The sequence below is a fragment of the Diabrotica virgifera genome, chromosome 1 (assembly GCF_917563875.1).
Source record: "Diabrotica virgifera virgifera chromosome 1, PGI_DIABVI_V3a".
Classification (NCBI taxonomy): Eukaryota; Metazoa; Arthropoda; class Insecta; order Coleoptera; family Chrysomelidae; genus Diabrotica; species Diabrotica virgifera.
Window position 1 is genome coordinate 233,932,716 of NC_065443.1, and position 7,353 is coordinate 233,940,068.

Consider the following 7,353-nt stretch of genomic DNA (forward strand, 5'->3'; position numbering starts at 1 on the left):
TTTATTTTATATTCGAAATATCCTTACTGTCCCCTCACAAAAATATAAAGGTTTGTTATGTTATACTGGGTATGTACAAAGTTATAACTAATGGTTGAAAACTGATTTGTTTCCAACCCTGTAAATTTCAAAGTGTTCGGTTGAAAACTGATTTGTTTTCAACCCTGTAAATTTCAAAGTGTTCTTGCAATAAAATCTTTCTTCGCGTTTTGTATATTTTATTGTGTGACGTGAGCATTTATTAACGTCACAGATCAAGTTCTGCGTTGCTAATCAGTTTATTTATTAAAAAAATCAAAAATTAGAAAAAAGTCTGTCATTAGACAAAGTCTCGCCGAAAAATGTTCTCGCTCTCTGAATCTCAAACATTAACTTGAAGAACCAGAATTTGTCACAGCGATTGTGAAAATAACTTAAAATTAGTGTAACAACATATTCGATATTGTCACCCATACCTGTTCCTGTTACCTATAGTGCGTAAAGAAATAAAAGTTTGTATCGTGTTACTCTTATCCTTTACGTACTAAAAGAAACTCCCAATAATACAGTCCATTCAACAACTCCAGAAAATTCACCAACAACCCCAGAGAAGACAAGGTGTTTGAAGATTCACAAGAACGAAATAACACAATTCAATCTCAAGCCACCTGCGTTTTCTCCAACCAATTTGGTTATAACTTTAACATTTAACTTTAAACATTCAACTAACCAAATGGTTTATTTATGCCATATTTTTTGTTGATTGTCAAAATTATTAAGAATGGTTTATATTGCTAATTTTCTTTATACCGAATACAGGGGGAGTCACAACGCAAGTACATTATTTTCTCAGTCATTTTAAATTGAACACCCTGTATTTTATATCACTATTGAAAAGAACCATTATCGTACTTTAATTTGTATACAACATTCATGTGAACAACAGCATGTGGCCAGCCAGATCACCAGAATTTAATAAACTGGACTGATTTTTTTGGGGTTACGTTAAGAATGAAGGTTATAAAATACCTTCAACAACAAGGGATGAGATGAAAAATAGAATACAAAGTATATAGAGCGTTAATTTACAAATTAATTATTTGTAGGAGGTCATTTTGAACCCCGTACCTATGTAATTAAATATTTTTCAATAATGTTTTAGTTTGTGTTCATGTTTATTTTGTAAATTTTTTTACTAATAAATTATTTTTCTACGGCCGTGCTAAAAGAGTGACTTTCACGCACGCATTTCGTTTCTGAAAATTGGACTTTCCCGCACGGCGTGCGTGAAAGTAAATTTTCCCGGACGGCGTGCGGAAAAGTAAAATACCTTTTAATTTAGCATTATAATATATTATAGTACATGCAATAAACTAATATTTAGATATTATTTACAAATTTTTTAAAAAATTTATCTTATTGTGGTCATGTTTTAATGGAATTAGCGCGATTATTTCATTCATAGGAGATTCTGACCAATAGAAAGCTACAGAAATCTGAATTAAATCGATAATTTTTGATAATCTCCCGTCGTTAAGTCTATTACGTCAGATGCCCTTCGTTGCTACGAAAAAATACATTCAGTGACATTAATGACAATTAATGTTTTAAAAATTAAAAAAGTGATGACTTTCAATCGTCAAATATTTATAAAAACTGTGTTTAATGGTACTTACATAAATAAATTACAATAAAATTTTGGTTTTGAACAGTTTTATTCATGAAATAATCGCAACAAATTGCACTGGACCTCTGAAATTAATATAGAATTTTTGCTCTCGTGACACTTTGACATAATTTCACTCGCCTTCGGCTCGTGAAATTACAACTGTCAAAGTGTCACAAGTTATTTACAATAAAAATATTTTTTTATAATTTTACATCCCTTAAAACTACCCTTCATGATGGAAAATATAAAAGTGGAGCAAAAAAAGATCTTTGGAGGAAAAAATATAACAAAATTTATACAAAAAGTGTATATCAAAATGTGTAAAAAATTTTTAGACATTTAAAGAAAAACAGTTGTTATGTCACTAACTTATTCTAATCTACATCACTCTCGTTCTTTCCTTTCTCATCTTTGCCACAGATTGGAGCACTATTTTGGCAGTTAACACCTGCACATCCCCACATGAAACGTTACAAAAAAACCCGATCTTGCTGCAGGTGCATAATGCACTGCATCCTTTTTTGCAATTGCAAAAAATTATTTCTAGTAATTCCTGTGGCGTAGGTGATTTAGGCATTTTTGTGGGTTGCACAATATCCATCAGCATTATGTAATTCCCGATCAATTGGATTGAGAGTTTTATCGCTTAACTAAATTTTAATTTGGTTATAAACTCTCTGAATGTTCTGTGTTTGTCCAAAGAATCTAATGTAGGTACGACCAATGCCAATTTTACCGCAGTGTTTTTCACCAGCAACCGTGAAAAGTGAGCATATAGTCGGTAAACAGAGATCACATTCTCATGTGCTCCAAAATTCGTATATGCTCCAAAATTGAAAAAAAAGGTGTTTGATTTCTTACAATAACTCCGTTTATTTTAAAAATACAGTATCCATTCAAAAACCATTTTGTAGGGGATTTCATATAAAACCACACTGATCATATCTATTCAAAAATGGTTAAAGTGTGCAAGAAAAGTGACAGATTTTATCTTAGGATATAAAAAAAACAAAGTCTAAAACAAATTTTGTACTGAATTTTTTCGTGTCTGATTACATTTTTAATATACATGGAGAAAAAAGCAAATTTAAATAAAAAATAGAAACGCGCTCTATAATTTGGTCTTTTTTTTTTCAAGAACTATGCATTTTAAACCAGTCCAATTTTTTAGACACAGATATCTAATACTAGAATAAGTGGTATTGTAGAAGTAAAACGAGGTATTTAAATTTTGGTGGATGCGGGGTTAAATATACTGCTCATTTGCACTCAGAATGTATGAGTCATCAATCTGGTTTTCACCATATATCTCGCTTAGTTTGAATGTATTCGACAGTTAACAGTGCTGATATTAAGGGTCTTTTCAAGCACTATAAAAAGTATTCGCGACATTATACCTGTAAAAACGATCATTCTTCTGTTATTATAAGTTTTTTATTAAGTCACACTCTTTAGCAACCAAAACCTAAATAAGGTTCTATAAGCTAATTTGCTGGCTGCGGAGCCAAGGGTTCCGGTGACTTGGTGAGGTCTTCTTCAGTGACAAGACCACTTTAACCGTTTTTTAGGTCAGTTGGTCAGATTCTTTTGAGTCTCCTATTAGCATGGTGTCCTATTAGAGTTTGAAGTAAGGGGTTACTGTGTAATTTCAGTCCTTCATGGTGCTTAGTGCTATATTTAGTGATCACATTCTATATAAACGGTTATGGTCTTCATGAAGCGTTAGGTTTGATACTTACCAAGGTGCATCAGTTATCGTCGGCATTATTTTCAATTGGCTTCTTTGAATTATGGCTGTATTTGACTTGCTCGCACATCCCCAGGTTTGGATTCCGTACGTTTAGATATACGCCAGTCAATGGGAGCAAGAATAGGATATTACCTCCAAATTCTATCCTACTGCATGGATTTTAATGAAATTTTGGGCCTAGCCTCTACTTATCTCCTAATTCAAAGTCTACCCTATGCCGATGTGTGCTTTTATCCTGGGGGTGGTTCCCACCCCTTCTTAGGGGTGGAAAATTTTTTGGTTAAAATTACCACGGAATTAGCTAGAGAACATAATTCTAAACAAAAACTGTTTTACAATTTTTTTTGAAAACTCAACACTTTTGAGATATTCGTGGTTGAAAATTGGTCATTTTCATTGAAACATAATACTTTTTCGAACGGATTTTAGCGAATACCTTAAAAACTATGCATCTAACTAAAAAAAGTATATTAAACATTTTTGTAGGTTATAAAACAGCAAAGAGACACTTGCCTTCATAAATCTTCTAATTATAATACAAAAAAAGATATGGTAGGTGAAAATAGTTTGTTTTTTGGTACATTCCCAAATTGGTGTATTTAACTTAAAAATAACAGAGAAACGGTCGATTTTAGGTGTATAATGCTACTAATACCTTTTGTAGTGCTTAAAAAGACCTTTAAAGTGAGCTATACAGTGAGCACGTAAAGGTTGGAATAAATTCATTTTCTCGAGAATGGACGACTTTGGAAAAAATACCAAAACAAGGCAATTTTTATTTTTAAATTACGACTTTTTGGCATATATATCATACTAGTGACGTCACCCGTCTGGGCGTGATGACATCATCGATGATTTTTTTAAATAAGAATAGGGGTCGAGTGATAGGTCATTTGAAAGATAATTCAATTCTCTATTCAGTAATATAAACAATAACATAATTATTTATACAGGGTGTCCAAAAAAATTTTTTTTTGAATTTAATTTATTGACATAAAAAGAAGAATGTGTGTAATTTATTTAATTCAAAATACATTTTACTGCTATTAAAAAACAGGAAAAATATTTATTTGAAAAATAAATATTGTTTTTTGCTTAAATTCAATATTAAAGCAGCCATCCACTTGCCTCTTGACAGTTTGAAATTTAATTTAAGCGAAAAGCAATGATTATTTTTCAAATAAACATTTTTTTTCTGTTTTCTGAGAGCAGTAAAATATATTTTGAATTAAATAAATAAAATACATTCTTCTTTTCATATCAATAAATTTAATTAAAAAAAATTTTTTTAGACGTTCTGTATAAATAATTATGTTAATGTTTATACTACTGAATAGAGAATTAAATTACCTTTAAAATGAGCTATCGCACGACCCCTATTCTTATTTAAAAAAATCATTGATGACGTCATCACGCCAAGATGGGTGATTTCACTAGTATGATATATATGCCAAAAAGTCGTAATTTAAAAACAAAATTTGACCTGTTTCGGGATTTTTTTCCAAAGTCGTCCATTCTCGAGAAAATGAATTTATTCCAACCTTTACGTGCTCACTGTATAAAGGTCCATTACATTAAAACTAAGCGAGATATGCTGCAAAAAAATTGATAACTAATGTATTTTAAGAAAAAATGAGAAGTAATTTTAAGCCCCATCCACCAAAATGTAAATGCATCGTTTTCCTTCGACAATACCTTTTATTAGTGTTATTTATATGTTCAAAAATTTGGACGGGTTTAAAATCGGGTTTTTGAAAAGAAAGATCAAAATTATAGAGCATTTTTAAATTTTCTTAAAAATCTTCCTTTTTTCCATATAACTTGAAAATGATAAGAGATACAGTAATGAAAAATAAAAAGGAAATTTTTACCTAAAAAAGCCCTAAAAGCCCTACATTTTTGTGCGGTATCTTTTTTTCGTATCTCTTAACTTTTTCGAGTTAAACAGAGGAAAAGAAGATTTTTAAGAGAATTTAAAAATGCGCTCTATAATTTGATCTTATTTTTTTCAAGAACCATTTATTTTAATCCAGTTTAACTTTTTGAATATAGAAATAACACTATAATAAAAAGTATTGTTGAAGGAAAACGATGTATTTCAATTGTGATGAATGAGGGGTTAGATATGCTCTCATTTCTTCTTAAAATACATTAGTCATCAAGTTTTTTGAAGAATATCTCGCTTAGTTGGAATCTAATGGAAATTTAGTATTGCTCATTTTAAAGGTATTTTCAAGTACTACAAAACTTATTAGTATAATTATACACCTAAAATCGACAGATTCTCTCTTATTTTGAGTTGAATACACCGCTTTGAGTATACAGTAAGAAAAACAAACTCTTCTTACCTACCATATCTCTCTCTTTGTTTAACCAGAAGATTTATGAAGGAACGAATCTCTTTGTTTTTTATAACCTACAGAAATATTTTATATATTTTTTTGTTAGATGCATAGTTTTTATGGTATTCGCAAAAATCCGTCCGAAAAGGTGTCATTTTTCAATGAAAATGGCCAATTTTTAACCACGAATAACTCAAAAAGTATTTAGTTTTCAAAGAATGATTATAGAACAGTTTTTGCTTAAAATTAGGTTCTCTAGTCTCTTCTGTGTCTATTTTAACCAAAACATTTTTCACCCGCGAGAAGGGGTGGGAACCACCCCCAAGATAACAGCGCACAGCAGCATAGGGTAGACTTTATTTCTTGAGCTATTTCCTACTTACTGTGAAAATATCAATAAATCGATGTAGTAGGATGGAATTCGGAACCAAATACCCTCATTGACTCCCCTAATAGGTTTTATGACAGCTTTGTAGACAAACATTTTATTTTCTAGGGTCATTTTCAATTTTCCTATCTACTAGCCAGTTGAGATATTTCATTCTTAGTTCAATTTGTTTTCGCTTCTTAAGAATAGGTTTTTTCCAATTTAGTTTTGAGTCAAGATGTATTCCTAGGTATTTGGTGCTAGAGGATTTAGGAAGTTTTATATTATTAAGTGAAAATGGGGGACATTGGTCTCTTCTCAAAGTAAAAGTCTATTAGACTGATTTTGTTTCGTTAATTTTAATTCTCCACTTGTTTCACCAAGTCTCGATTTTATTCAGTTGTACCTGTAGAATGTTAGATGCTATAATTGGATTGTTGTCGGCTGCAAGGATGACAGCATCTTCTGCAAACGTACCAGTGGTGGTTTCATTATTGTAGGGTAGATCTGTTGTGTATAGCAGGTATAATATTGTTCCAAGAACACTGTCCTGTCGGATATCAGATTTTATAGGAAAATTATTAGTATTACTTTCATTGACTCTTGTATGGAATTATCTCTCATTTAGATCGAATTTTAACAGTTTCAAGTAGGTTATGGGAATATATTTCTTGATTTTGAAAATCAGACCTGTGTGCCAAACCTTGTCAAAGGCTTAGCTAACAACCAGAAAGGCAGCTAATTGCTGTGCCGTACTGTTTGCTTTCTATTGCAGAATTTATGGTGCGTACTATTCTATGCACCTGCTGTAGCGTTGAATGTTATTTTCGAAAGCCAAATTGGTGGTTGGGGTATCCATTTTTCCGTGTTGGGGTCTGAGATTATTTTTTGGAACAGTATTCTTTCAAATATTTTAGATACGATAGGTAGTAGGCTTATTGGCATATATGATGAAACCTTGTTTAGATTTTTTCCTGATTTTGGACCTAATATTATTTCAGCGGTTTTAAAGAGCTTTGGCCAGTAGTTTCAGCGCAGAATGGCATTTAAAATGAGAGTAATCAATATGATTTCATTATCTTGTTGTTCTTTTATTATCTTGAGTGTTATTTTATCCAACCCTGGAGCTTTTCTAATGTTTAAATATTGAATTTCTGGTTCAACTTTGGTTAGTAGTCGGATTACCTAATATGTTCGCTGGAATGTTATTTATGTCTCTTTAAATTTCAATATCTGGATCTCCATT